The sequence below is a fragment of the Chlorocebus sabaeus genome, chromosome 11, assembly GCF_047675955.1.
Source record: "Chlorocebus sabaeus isolate Y175 chromosome 11, mChlSab1.0.hap1, whole genome shotgun sequence".
NCBI classification, from domain to species: Eukaryota; Metazoa; Chordata; class Mammalia; order Primates; family Cercopithecidae; genus Chlorocebus; species Chlorocebus sabaeus.
In genome coordinates, this window is record NC_132914.1 from 53,400,243 (window position 1) to 53,406,641 (window position 6,399).

The window sequence follows — 6,399 nt, forward strand, 5'->3', positions numbered from 1 at the left end:
GGAGATAGAGAAAGGAGCTGACAAATTTGGATAAGCAGAAAAGAGCAAATTTAAATATATCATCCCATATCTTCATTAATCAGTCTTAGTTCTGAGAATAGATCAGTTTGGTTAAACAGCTGTGTCCCATTCCAGGAGGTGCCACTGCAGATGGGCTAGGCCTCTATATATGATGCAGACAAACAGATCTTTAGTAAGAGTCATTTCTATGGAAACAGAAGAAAAACAAAAGTTAATGTCTGGAGTAGTCTATAAATTCATTTTTGCAGAGTCTCTAAGGTATCTTCAGATTGCCAGTGCAATCTGACAGATTTTTCTGAATTGTAATTCAAACGAGGTGTTCAGGTGAATGTTCTGAGTATTCTATATATTAACAAGCACAAATGCTGTTTCTACATAAGTTGCTGTGGTGATTTCTCCTGGAGGTTACATCAGGCTATCTAGCTTTAGTATGCAGGGCTTCAATAAAGGCACAATTTTAATTTTTAGTGAGTCCAAGTCAGAAAAATTGTAGGAAAATTTGTTGAAAACGTTAGTTTGGAGACTTGTATCTGGGAAAGAATTCAGATTCTGTCCAGATTGTAGGCAAATAATAAAGATTCAAAAACAATGGCCAGAGTTACAATCTAATATCATGTGTACTATATTTTTTCTGAAACATAATTTTTCCCTTTCCAGCTCCCCATTTCTACCAAAGACAAATAATAATAGGATAAATTTATTTGCAAAATACATTTTAGTTTTATTATATGTGGCCTGATTATCTGCATAAAGTGCAGCAAGAATTGGTCATATAGGCTCTTTTAAAGTTGTCTTTGCTGAATTTTTTTTTTTTTTTTTTTTTGAAATGGAGTCTCACTCTGTCTCCCAAGCTGTAGTGTGGTGGCATGATCTTGGCTCACTGCAACCTCTGCCTCCCAGATTCAAGCAATTCTCCTGCCTCAGCCTCCCGAGTAGCTGGGATTACAGGTGTGCACCACCATGCCCAGCTAATTTTTTGTATTTTTAGTAGATACGGGGTTTCACTATGATGGCCAAGCTGGTTTTGAATTCCTGACCTCAAGTGATCCTCCCGCCTCAGCCTCCCAAAGTGCTAGGATTACAGGCATGAGCCACCGTGCCTGGCCAGAATTTTTTAATAAGGAATTTTATATTAGACTTTTAAAAGCCTTAAGGCTAGAAACTCACATCAAAGATTTATCGTGAGATTGTGTTTGTAACACCTATATGAATCTGCTGAATTATTTTCTTCTCAAGGTCTTCAAAATACCTTGAAATTCCTAGACCTGGGCTGGGTGCAGTTGCCCATGCCTGTAATCTCAGCAGTTTGGGAGGCTGAGATGTGTGAATCACTTGAGGCCAGGAGTTTGAGACCAGCCTGGTCAACACAGCAAAACCCCGTCTCTACGAAAAATACAAAAATTAGCCAGGCATGACAGTGGGCGCCTATAATCCCAGCTCGGGAGGCTGAGGCTTGAAAATCACTTGAGCCTAGGAGGCAGAGGTTGCAGTGAGCCGAGATCATACCACTATACTCCAGCCTGGGTGATGAAGTGAACCACTGTCTTAAAAAATAAAAATAAAAATAAAATAAAATAAATTCCTAGACCTACCAGAAAGTGACATTCTTTACTTATCACAAGTCAGAAACCTTGTAAGGGAACTATGAAGACAAGGTAGCAGGTCAGGCTTTCCAGGAGGCTTTATATCAGCTCTACAAAGTCTACTTCAATTCCTGAAAGCAATCTGGTCATATTTGAAAATATGCCAATCCAGCCACAGCCTTAGTAAAATAAGACTCCAATTGTGTCTCATCACAAAAGAAAATAGATTATTATTGAACTTATTCAAATAACCATATTGCCATAAACTAAGAATACTCACAAATAGTTTCTGAATTCTGGAGAAATCAGGCACAGAGAAAAGTAAATATTTTGATTTTACTCATAGAAGTATAATTTACCAAATTGTTATAAACTATAAATTGCTCCAGGCCAAGTGCAGTGGTTCATGCCTGTAATCCTAGCACTTTGGGAAGCCAAGGCTGGTAAATCACTTGAGCCTAGGAGTTCCAGACCAGGATGGGCAACATGGCAAAACCCCATCTCTACAAAAAATACAAAAATTATCCAGTGACATGCATCTGTAGTCCAGCTACTCAGGAGACTGAGGAGGATTGATTGAGCCCATGAGCTCAACACTGCAGTGAGCCATGACTGTGCCACTACGCTACAGCCTGGGTGACAGAGAGAGACTTTGTCTCAAAAACAAGCATTAGGCCATGCACAGTGGCTCATGCTGTAATCCCAGCACTTTGGGAGGTTGAGGCGGGTGTATCACTTGAGATCAGGAGTTCAAGACCAGCCTGGCCAACATGGTGAAATGCTGTCTCTACAAAAACTAGGAAAATTAGCTGGGTATGGTGGCATGTGACTATAATCCCAGCTACTCAGGAGGCTGAGGCATAGGAATCACTTGAACCTGGGAGACAGGGGTTGCAGTGAGCCAAGATCACGCCACTACACTCCAGGCTGGGTAACAGAGACTCTGTCTCAAAAAAAATAATAATAATAATAATAATAATAAAAAGTTGGGTGCAGTGGCTCATGCCTGTAATCCCAACACTTTGGGAGGCCAAAGTGGGTGGATCACAAGATCAAGAGTTCAAGACTAGCCTGAGCAACATAGCAAGACCCCATCTCTGCAAAATCTTTTAAAAATAGGTAGGTGCCAGGCACGGTGGCATGGCCCTGTAGTCCTAGCTACTTGGGAAACTGAGGTGGGAGGATCACTTGAGCCCAGAAGTAGTTCCAGGCCTCAATGAGCAATGATCATGCCACTGTACCCTAGTCTGGGTGACAGATTGGGATCTTGTCTCTAAAAAACAAAACAAGGAGCCAGGTGCATTGGCTCACACCTGTAATCCTAGCATTTTGGGAGGCTGAGGTCAGAGGACTGTTTGAGCCCAGGAGTTCAAGACCAGTCTGGGCAACATAGTGAGACCACATCTCTACAAATATTGTTTAAATTAGCCAGGCTTTGTGACATTAGTCAGCTAGTCAGGAGGCCAAGTAGCTTTGGCAGTTTAATTAAAAAGTAAGCAAAAATTGACCAGGTGTGGTGGCTTACACCTGTAATCCCAGCAATTTGGGAGGCTGAGGCAGGTGGGTCACGAGGTCAGGAGATCAAGACCATCCTGGCTAACACAGTGAAACCCTGTCTCTACTAAAAATACAAACAATTGGCTGGTCGCGGTGGCTCATGTCTGTAATCCCAGCACTTTGGGAGGCCGAGGCAGGCGGATCACGAGGTCAGGAGATCGAGACCACCCTGGCTAACACAGTGAAACCCTGTCTCTACTGAAAATACAAAAAAATTAGATGGGCATAGTGGTGGGCACCTGTAGTCTCAGCTACTCTGGTGGCTGAGGCAGGAGAATGGTGTGAACCTGGGAGGCAGAGATTGCAGTGAGCTGAGATCGCACCACTGCATTGCAGCCTGGGTGACAAAGTGAGACTCTGTCTCAAAAATAAATAAATATATAAAAATACAAACAATTAGCCAGCCGTGGTGGTGGGCACCTGTAGTCCTAGCTACTTGGGAGGCTGAGGCAGGAGAATGGTGTGAACCCGGGAGGCGGAGCTTGCAGTGAGCTGAGATTGCACCAGTGCACTGCAGCCTGGGCGACAGAGCAAGACTCCGTCTCAAAAAAAAAAAAAGTAAGCAAAAATCTTTTACTATCTCTTATTAATACTGCACAAAAACCTTGTTTAAAAGAGAAAGCCAAATTCTCTCTTTGCATGTTTATTATTAATGCCAAAGCTAATTTTAATAAAATCTCATAAAGAAATCCATCTAATTTCAACCAGTTTTGACCACACAAGGTAACATTTTCATAAACCTTTTATAACCTCTTAATAATTTTTCCATTCCCTTTTTTTCCAACTTTTTATACCCATTTTGTTTTATCTATTTTCATTCTTCAATTTAAAATAACTTCCTTTTTTTTTTTCTTTTTTTTTTTTTTGACACAGAGTCTCACTCTGTCACCCAGGCTGGAATGCAGTGGCTCCATCTCGGCTCACTGCAAGCTCCGTTCCCCGGGTTCACACCATTCTCCTGCCTCAGCCTCCCAAGTAGCTGGGACTACAGGTGCCTGCCACCATGCCCAGCTAATTTTTTTTTTTTTTTTTGTATTTTTTTTTTTTTTAGTAGAGATGGGGTTTCACCACGTTGGCCAGGATGGTCTCGATCTCCTGACCTCGTGATCCACCCGCCTCGGCCTCCCAAAATGCTGGGATTACAGGTGTGAGCCACCATGCCCGGACTTTTTTTTTTTTTTTTTGAGACAGAGTTTCGCTCTGTTGCCCCAGCTGGAGTGAAGTGGAATCATCTTGGCTCATTGCAACCTCTGTCTCCTGGATTCAAGCAATTCTACTGCCTCAGCCTCCAGAGTAGCTGGGACTACAGGCGCCTGCCACCACGCCTGGCTAATTTTTTGTATTTTTAGTAGAGACGGGGTTTCACCATGTTAGCCAAGATGGTCTGGATCTCCTGACCTGGTGATCTGCTTGCCTCGGCCTCCCAAAGTGCTGGGATTACAGCTGTGAGCCACAGTGCCCAGCACTAAAACAACTTTTTTAAATCCTCTAAAGTAGACAAAAAATCAGTTTTCCTTTAACAAAAACCACATTCTCATGTCTTCTTATAACATTTTTTACTTTTATCAAAACCACATCCTACTTTTCTTATATACTTTGCATACAGAACTGTTTCTCTTGTATGTAGTAGTTTTTTGTTTGTTTTTTTGTTGTTTGTCTTTTTCCTTTTATATCTAGTAGTTTTAATTACACATATTCATTACAGTATTAGCTCTTAGTAACCCTAATTTTTAGTGTAAACCCTACGAAGTAGGCAATTTTAATTACGTACCAGGTGCAGATCCCAGGGCAAAGGACAGATCTGTGAAGACACTGCCTGGAGGATCCAGCCACTCCAGCATGGCCAGGAGGCACAGCTGGAATAGTGAGGATGGGGCTGGGTGCTGTCCCCGGGCCTCACCATGGCCACTTGTCTAGACCTGGAAATCTAAAGGCTCAAATTCAAAGACATAAGCTCACAGACAAAACAAGGAAGTATCAAAAAATATCATAAAAGCAATAACTTAAAAATATCTAGCAGAGATAACATAAACCTGGTAGACTGATAGACCTAGGCAAAACAATGTCTAAATTAAATTTTGAAGATGTTTCTGTTTGATTTTTAACAATTTTTGAACTGATTTTATTTACCAAAGATTATTAAAGTCACTTGAACTTGAAAAGTATTTGGGCTTATTTACTTAATTTATAAGTATTCATTTATTTATAATCTAGTTTGATATCATACAGACAATATATAAACATAGACATGTACACATATAATATATACAAACAAACACAAATAAAGACTTTATATCTTTATTTTTTTAAATTTTAGCCATGAGACTGGTAAAACTCACTAGTTTAAAAGGACAGTTGGATTAAAACTCTGCCTTTGTAAATGGAGAAGTTTAAAGTGTATTTTTTCATTCCTGCTCCTTCTGTAAGGTTTGTTTCACATGGCTGAAGCCCTGAGTTTTAGAGAAAACAAAGTGGCAAATTTATATCTCAAAGCACAGAAAGAAAATTTAAGCTTTTTGAAAAAGGAGTTTGGGTGTGTTAGATAAAGATTAAAAATGAATGCCATTCATAGCTTGCCAAGAGTTTGTTTTTTTTAAAAAAAAAAACCCAGACTCTGTGGCTCATGCCTGTAATCCCAGTACTTTAGGAGGCTGAAGTGGGTGGATTATGTGAGGTTGTGAGTTCAAGGCCAGCCTGGCCAACATGGTGAAACCCTATCTCTACTAAAAATACAAAAATTAACTGGGCGTGGTGGCGGGCACCTGTAATTCCAGTTACTTGAGAGGCTGAGGCAGGAGAATCACTTGAACCCAGGAGGTACATGTTGCAATGAGCCAAGATTGCGCCACTGCACTCCAGCCTGGGCAATAAAGCAAGAATCTGTCTCAAAAAAAAAAAAAAAGGAAACACAAAATCACAAGAATTTACCATAGGATTTTACAAGGAAACATATAGATGAGCCTAGAGGGAATTTAGAAATCTTATTAAAATAACCAGCTAAATCCCAGAAAGTTGTATTTTGGAGACTAACCTAGCTAGACAGTTTTTAATTTAGTCTCTGTTTTCTCACTGCATTGCTGAACTCAGGGCAGGGCCCATTAATGAACATGGCCAACAAAGCATTTGCAGTTTAGGGGCGCCTAATAATTTAAATATGTGAAAGCAGGTACAGCTGGAAAACAGAGCACCCAGCTCTTTAAATATATATATTAAAAAATATATTTATTTATTTATTTAT